Source organism: Haliotis rufescens, unplaced genomic scaffold, assembly GCF_023055435.1.
Source record: "Haliotis rufescens isolate VD_foot unplaced genomic scaffold, xgHalRufe1.0.p SCAF_2, whole genome shotgun sequence".
In the NCBI taxonomy this organism is placed as follows: domain Eukaryota; kingdom Metazoa; phylum Mollusca; class Gastropoda; order Lepetellida; family Haliotidae; genus Haliotis; species Haliotis rufescens.
This window is the reverse complement of record NW_025963890.1, coordinates 35,262,126-35,270,091: the sequence shown is the minus strand read 5'-3', so window position 1 is coordinate 35,270,091 and position 7,966 is coordinate 35,262,126.

Below are 7,966 nucleotides of genomic sequence, written 5' to 3'. Positions count from 1 at the left end.
ATTGTGATTCTTAACAGAATACAGTTCGACAGATCCGTGTATAAATAATGATAATTATTATAGAAGTTTGCAGGGACCGGGATTTCGACAACCATCTCCCCGAGGCAAGGGACTTAACTGACTTTAAAAGTCAAGTTTCCACCCTTGCCGAACTAGGCTGGAATATTTGGGCTCGATCGAAACGCAACCAGTGGCGATTACGAGTTATGTCCCTTCTATGACCCTCCGATCAGATTCCTCCCCCTCACATCACTTGCATTTGCATCGAAAAAATGGCGGGGCCCAGTCAATACTATCTGATTTTCAAAATCAAAATCTATGTTGTAATAAAACTGTCCCTCAAATCACGTTGATTAAATGCATGAAGAGATTTGTTAAATATCTGTTGACGCCGACTTGGCCTTACACATGCTTTGCAAATCTTGCAATCGACCGAAATCTGCACGACAGTTTACGAACCGGATGTCGATTTCGGTGCGCGATTTTGATTGGACTCAGCATAAACATCTCTAGTACAGCCAAAATATAACTCCATAATGCCAGCCTATTTCGGCAAGGGTGGAAACTGTACTTTCATAGTCAGTTAACACCCTTGCCTCGTAAGATGTCGACAACAAGCTCCGAGTGAATCTCTAAGAAAGAAACCTTTGTATCTAATTTAGAATTAAACCTATCATTTATAAACAAACGATGAGAATTGACGAGTTGAATTTATATCAGAGAGATTCGATACTTTTACAACAGGACTAAGCAAGCAATGATATGGCGCCTACGGGGTAGAATAGGAGTTATCGCTCTTGTGTGCAGCAGTTCTCGTGTTCATAGGCTAATATGGAATCCTTCGAGAGAAACAAGGCACCCCCTTTCGCTTATCCCTGAATGGCACTTGTTGGTCACGAGTTGACCTTGTATTGTTAGTTCGCATCACATCGCACCTATCCTTAGGACAGCCGGGGGTTACAAAAATACTTTTGGAATTTGGCTCGTATCGGAAGTACCAAAATGAATCCCTTGATGTAGGTCAAATTACTAGCTTATAGTATGCAGTCACAGAGGTTATACCCTAATGATAAAAGAAATGCATTTGGAACCCGGGGGTAAAGTTCTTCGGTCGGATAAAACGTATGCGCGTGGATGTCATTGCTTACATTAGAAATGCACATTAAAATGAGCTTTCCATATATCTATAACTCGTGGTATGAATTTCCAAAAGGGGTCACGTGACTAGCCCCCCGATGCAACTATGGTCGGAAATTATCCCGGTTTCGACGGGTAGAGTTTTTTGTTTGTTGTTTAACGCCGCACACTGCAATATTCCAGCCATATGACGGCGGTCTGTAAATAATCGAGTCTGAAACAGACAAGCCAGTGACTGACATCATGAGCATCGATCTACGCAGTTGGGATACGACATGCAACAACCAAGTCAGCGAGTTTGGAGTTTTTTTCTCTTTATTTTCATTATATTTTCGTAATTACAATTATTTTCTCGTTGCTCCGATTTTTCTCTCGTTTCTTCGGGTTTTTTCTCGTAATGTCGATTATTTTATCGTTGCTTCGATCATTTTCTCATTTTATCAAGTTTATTTAAAAAACACGTAATTTCAAAAAAAGAGTTCTTATTTCGATTATTTTCTCCTTGCTTCGATTTTTTTTCTCGTTACTTCGATTATTTTCTTGTTATTTCAAGTTTATTTAAAAAATATCAAAATTTCGTGTGTGTTTTAAATAAACGTGATATAACGAGAAAATAGTCGAAATTACAAGAAAATAATCTAAGCAGCGAGAAAATATTCGAAGTAACGAGAAAATACTTGAAATAATGAGAAATTACTATTTAAAAAAAATTAATAATACCAAAGTGGCACCATTAGCCTTTCGTACTTGATAAGCATGTTTCACGACATTCTAAAAATTCTAATAACCAGTACACTGATGTATTTACGTACAGGTTGCCCAGCACATGAACAGTTCGTTCGGCTGCGTGGGTCGGGGATGTGTGTGCGGGTCTCCGGGGACGCGAGGGACTGGGAGTCGGCCAGGGACAGCTGCAGGAGACATCACAGTGACCTGGTCGTTATCGACACCAGAAAGAAGAGCACGTCCATGAGAAGCTATATACTGACCAGGGGACCGTTTGTTGCAGACGAAGGTTGGAGTTGATAACTAAACTAGAAACATTTACATGGAATAGAAAACACGTAAATGTGTACTGATTCTTACTAGTTCAGTTGGACTTAATGGAGAAACCGTATCAGATGGGTGTTGTATTTATGTATCATTCGGGGTGGTCTGTGTGTGTTGGGAGGGGTGGGTGGCGGTTGGGGATGGCGGTCTGTAAATAATGGAGACTGGACCAGACAAGTCCTAAAGGAACGGAGTATGATTTGTTGTTTAAACTTTCTCCTGCAGATTACATGTGGGTCGGGATGAGACGCTACGGGGGTTCCAGGAAGTACAAGTGGGTGCGAGGGGGGTCTACCTGGGCCCCCTGGGGTCACGGAGACCCCTCCTACGGTGCCGAGATGTGCGTGATATTTACCACAAAGAAGGGAGTTGCAGATATCAGATGTCACGACAAGAAACACTTCATCTGTGAAATAAGCAACCCCAAGTGATTGAATGGATTCTGTTGTTAAATTTAGAGATAGCAATCGAGTGACACCCAAGCCTTGCTTTTGGTTTAAGCAGCACTTGGAATGAGCGCTTGCTGGCTACCCCTTGGCAATCCTATGATATGTCCCTGCTCCTATAAAGTCGTTATCCAGCTACAGAAGAATGAAGTTGTGTGCTCTGTCGTCACTGCAAAAAATATTCCCTAAAATATTCATGATCCCTAACTTTTTTGTTTAGTAATAATATTGAAATGAAATGAAATGAATTGATTGAAATGATTCTTTTTCATTTGTGGATGCAGAACTGTCAATGAGCATTGTATGCCTCATCTTGAGATGGTTTCGCATCGTCTGCGTGGTGCCACCTTTAAATCACAACATACAGTTTTTAATATGTCCTCGGAGCCTTTAAAATATGACTATAGGTTGCATCTGTTTTCATCTGACATACCTAACTGCGCCACGTTGTCTCTCAAAAGGGTTGTAACTCACAATACACCAAGGGAGATAACTCTCCCGAGCACTTGAGTACCAGTTTACAACTTTTTTTCGAGCGGCGAAATGTTATCCCACAAATTGCACTTACTCAACAGTACATCAGATGTGAGAAATGGGAAACGTGTTTTGCAATAGTAATCAATCTCACTCAAGAGGGTCAAATGAGGGTTAAAAGGCCTAGGGTTCATAAGACATTCCATGCTTCGCGCCGCCATGATGCAAATACCATGGCCAAGGTCAATCAGTACACATCGTCGAATGACGGTTACCGATTGTACGGGAACATACTGTTCGTTACGAGACGGCAAGCTTCGATATAAAATCGCAGACTTTTCATGCCTAACGATTTTATGGGAACAAGACATTAGTTTGTAAACATGCATCACATATGTTTTATTAGATGCGTAAACGTAGCTATGTGATGCCCCAGTTATTCTATTCGACATCTACTGGTGGATAATATATAACTGTTATTCATGTTCAAGCCCGATGCTGATTTTGCGCTTTCAAAGACTCTTGTGTGAGTAGGTATCATCTTTAGTGACATGACAATGTTTACACAATGAAGACTTAATAAAGGTACAAGCATCACCACACCACACCACACCACGCCACGCCACACCACACCACCACACCACACCACACCACACCACACACCACACACCACACACCACCACACCACACCACACCACACCACCACACCACACCACACCACACCACACCACACACCACACACCACACACCACCACACCACACCTGTTGGTGAACCCTCCTGTTTAACATTTGATGCCCTGGTATAAATGTTTACAAATGATTACCCAAGTCTGGACACGGTTACACCGATCTTGTTGTAATCAACAGTAGTGTGTTAGGAGTGGGATGTGTGCTATGTCACATTCTACTGTCGGAGAGTATACCCGTTCACTTTCTTCTGACTGTGAGGTTATAAGATTTATAATCCAAAACTGGCTCCAACAGGAGATATCGCTTGGATGAGATCAAGCGATATCTACAATGTAAATTACATCACAATGCTCTGCAGGCCATTGTGACGTCACTGTTACCATGACGTCACAATCAAATGACATTACTAATGACTCTGCTACTGAAGCTGTTAGCAGTACTTTTTACAGTGAAGACACTGCTAATTACTGTCTACAAATTGAAAATGTTGGAAGAATGATGCTGGATGGTATATAAAATCTCACCCTCATGTCTTTTGATATCAAATATATCAACACTCGTTGAATAAAGTGGCAAAAATATTAGGCATGCCTCGGAATTTTTCCACTTTTATCAACTCATGTTGATATATTTGATATCAAAAGACACTCGGGTGAGATTCTCTATATATCACCTCACTTCCAGGTTCTGGAACAACGCATTAGCAGCCATATTTTAAAGGAACATGTGTCATAGAACATCATTGTCAGTACCAAATATCCCACAACCTTTTCATTCTGAAGTAGAAATAGTAATTGCCAGGGACATTTGCACGAATATATTCAAAATGTTGCAGTGGGACATACATATATTGCTATTTCGACAGCAATTTGGGTATCGAATGCGATATGGGTTTTAGGTTGTGTTTCGGGATTCGATTCTGGCTCTCCACGAAAATGTTCCACTTTGAATTCTTCTTATAATCCTATTCGCTGTGCAAGGTTGCGTTCCTTAGGGGTACCAGCAACCCGTGATCGTTGGTTCGGATCTCGGATCGCCAATTATCTCCGTCGAGAAGGTATACGGACTTTGGACTCGCCCCGTAAGTCGCCTGACATGTCCCCTACAGTGCATCTGTGGTATCATCTCGGGCGGAGAGTGTGCGCCAGAGACCCAGCACCCGCCAGCGTGGCCCAGCGTGGGGTAGCTATTCGGAGGGAATGACGGGCAATACGACGGACAACCATAGGTAAGTTAATCAACGGCATGCCCTGCATGTATTGCCTAACATGGTGAACACACCAGATATGTATTTTCAGGACATTTGTGGTCATTGCACCTCAAGTTGTCGGTAGTATATTTTGGTTCGTGTTCGGTGTGCTCAGCGGTATTTCCCTTGGGTGACTAGGTTGTCCGAAATATGAAGGCTTCATGCAACTGCAGACAGAGCTGTAAATAATCGAGTCTGGACCAGACAATCCAGTGATTGACATCATGAGCATCGATCTACGCAATTGGGATATGACGACATGCATCAACCAAGACAGCGAGCCTGACCACCCGATCCCGTTAGTCGCCTCTTACGACAAGCAAAGTCGCCTTTAGCGGCATGAATAGGTTGCTGAAGACCTATTCTACCCCAGAGCTTCCCTTCTGAGACACAACGCGCGGTGCCTTTAGGTTTGTCGGATCATATAAGGTCATATTTTAAAGTCTCTGAGGACGAATTAAAAACTATCAAGCATCGCTCAGACGATGAGAAACCATCTCAACTTTGGCGTAAAGATCAGAAAAGCAGCGAGTATTCTGTGAATGGACCACTGAAAATCAGTGACGACAGCAGGTGCTGAAAGAGTAAGCATGACCTGCTCTACCGGTAGCATCCGCCATTCACACAATTTGCATAAAAAAGTAAGTATTTATTGCCTGCCGCCGCACAGTACTCCTGCCATGCGACAGCGGCCTATAAACAAACAAGACAATCAAGTGATAGATGAACCAGAAAATCTTGTGACACGATAGTGTAAATGTTTTTGTTGCAACTAATGAACAGCATTCAAAGCTGATTGACAGTTCTGCATCAACAAATGAAAAACAATCAATTCAATCGATTTACAATTTACACAAGACTGGCGATAATAACGGCACATGTTTCATTATTCAACTTAATACCAGTAATAACGACCTTATCATATTAGTATACCAACTATATCAGTGGTTGAGTAAGTGAGTTGGGTTTACCGCCGCTTTTAACTGTATTCAAGTTAAATCACGGCGTGTGTGTTTGATGTTGGAGAAAGCCAAAAGTGATCCAGGTCAAAACGTTTACAACTTTGGTGTTTTATTGCGCTCAAACACCACCACCACACAATTACAGACGTCGCACACCACGTGCTTTTCCACAACAACTGCCAAGAGCATAGGCCTCCACATCCGGGTAACACATCGCACGTTTCCGGTAATGTTGAAACTCGGATCGGAAATCATATGAATTAAGATCATGCACAGAGTTAGCAATCTCCCCTCTTTGTTTCAGGTTTCTTTTATGTTTGTTTTTTGTTGTTGTTGTTTTTTTGTATAGGCAACATTTTAAACTACACCACATTTCCTTTAAACCACTTACACATTTTGTTAAATTTTTTGTTTTGTTTTTAAGAATTATTTATAAAATAAATGTTCATCTTTAAATGAACGATAGTCACTGAACACTTATCATACTTGGTTCATAAAGTTCTCTGGAACAAAACACTCATGTTATACTCATGAATCGTCAGTCCTTTCATTAAGGCTCCAGATACCCTCATAAATTGTCGTCAAAAGTAGTTGTGATGATGCACCCTTCTTGGTTAGACAGTCTGCCAACTGTTGGTCTGTGGATACCCAGTGAAGTTCATTCGTAGTTAAGGACAGCTTGTTACGACGTAAATTGTAATAAAAAGGTAAATTGTAATACTTGCAGCAAATTGTAATAATTTTGACGTAAATTGTAATAACAACGTAAATTGTAATAAAATTTGACGTAAATTGTAATACGCAAATTGTAATAAAATTTGACGTAAATTGTAATAATCTCAACTTGCGGTAAAATGTAATAACCTTTTACGTAAATTGTAATAACCTTATAAGTTTAGTGTCAAAGGCGTTAAATGACTAGAACCTATCCTTGTCAGGGTTGGTACAGGGTTTATCGTACAATCGTCATTAAAGTATGTGTGTGGGAGAGGATTGAGGTCGTTATCGTACATTGTTGTATAATTATATTTATATATAAACGCATTGGAATTTCATTTCTATGGTTGTCCAGAAGAGGATTAATTACTAGAATGAACTTAGTTTTCTTATTTATTTGAGAAATACTCTGTGTGTTTTGTATTATATTTTGACGAAGAATTCAAATACAACAAATGATTGACAGATCTCCTGTGCAATGTCAAATGAAAAAAACGGTCGTCAGCAAATGCAGCATAGATTTCCCATGCATGGGAAAGGAGAATACTTAATACATAACATTATATACAATGTTTTTATTAATATCAAAAGAGGGACGTAGATATTCTTTACCTACATTGCATATACTATTAGATATTGCGTATTCTCGATCTCTGTGAACTTCTCACAGATAAAGAAATAATAATAAATAAATGCAAACCATGTTAACTTATGCAATATTTGTAGCAATGTATGATTAACATATGGATCATTAATATAACATAAAATATGTCCTTTCATAAGAAGAAGTATATTTAATGAAATAAATGAATAAATGTAACTGTCTGGATTCCTTTCATATGTCATGAAGAACTAACAACAACTTACTGACAACTTTTGCTGGGATAATAACTCCTTGCCCCAACAACAAACACAGAATCCATCATGATAACGGCACGAAATCATAATTCAAAGCATACACAAATAATATCCGGTATCTTCGGGCATGTCTTGTTGAGTTTCAAAGAGCATCAGAATGTATAATACATTTGTTGCAATCAATTATTGCTGAAATAAATCTGTTGTGATCAAAATTGAAAGGATGGAAAATCTATAATGAAAAGGGTTTTGTCACTAACGTAAATATTCTCTTTGACCTTATACGAAGAGTATTCTAAGATCATTAAACACGGCAATCGTTGGTGGATTGCGCCAAGCAACCTTGCTACCAAATTTGGTACCTCACGTATAATGCGGTACAT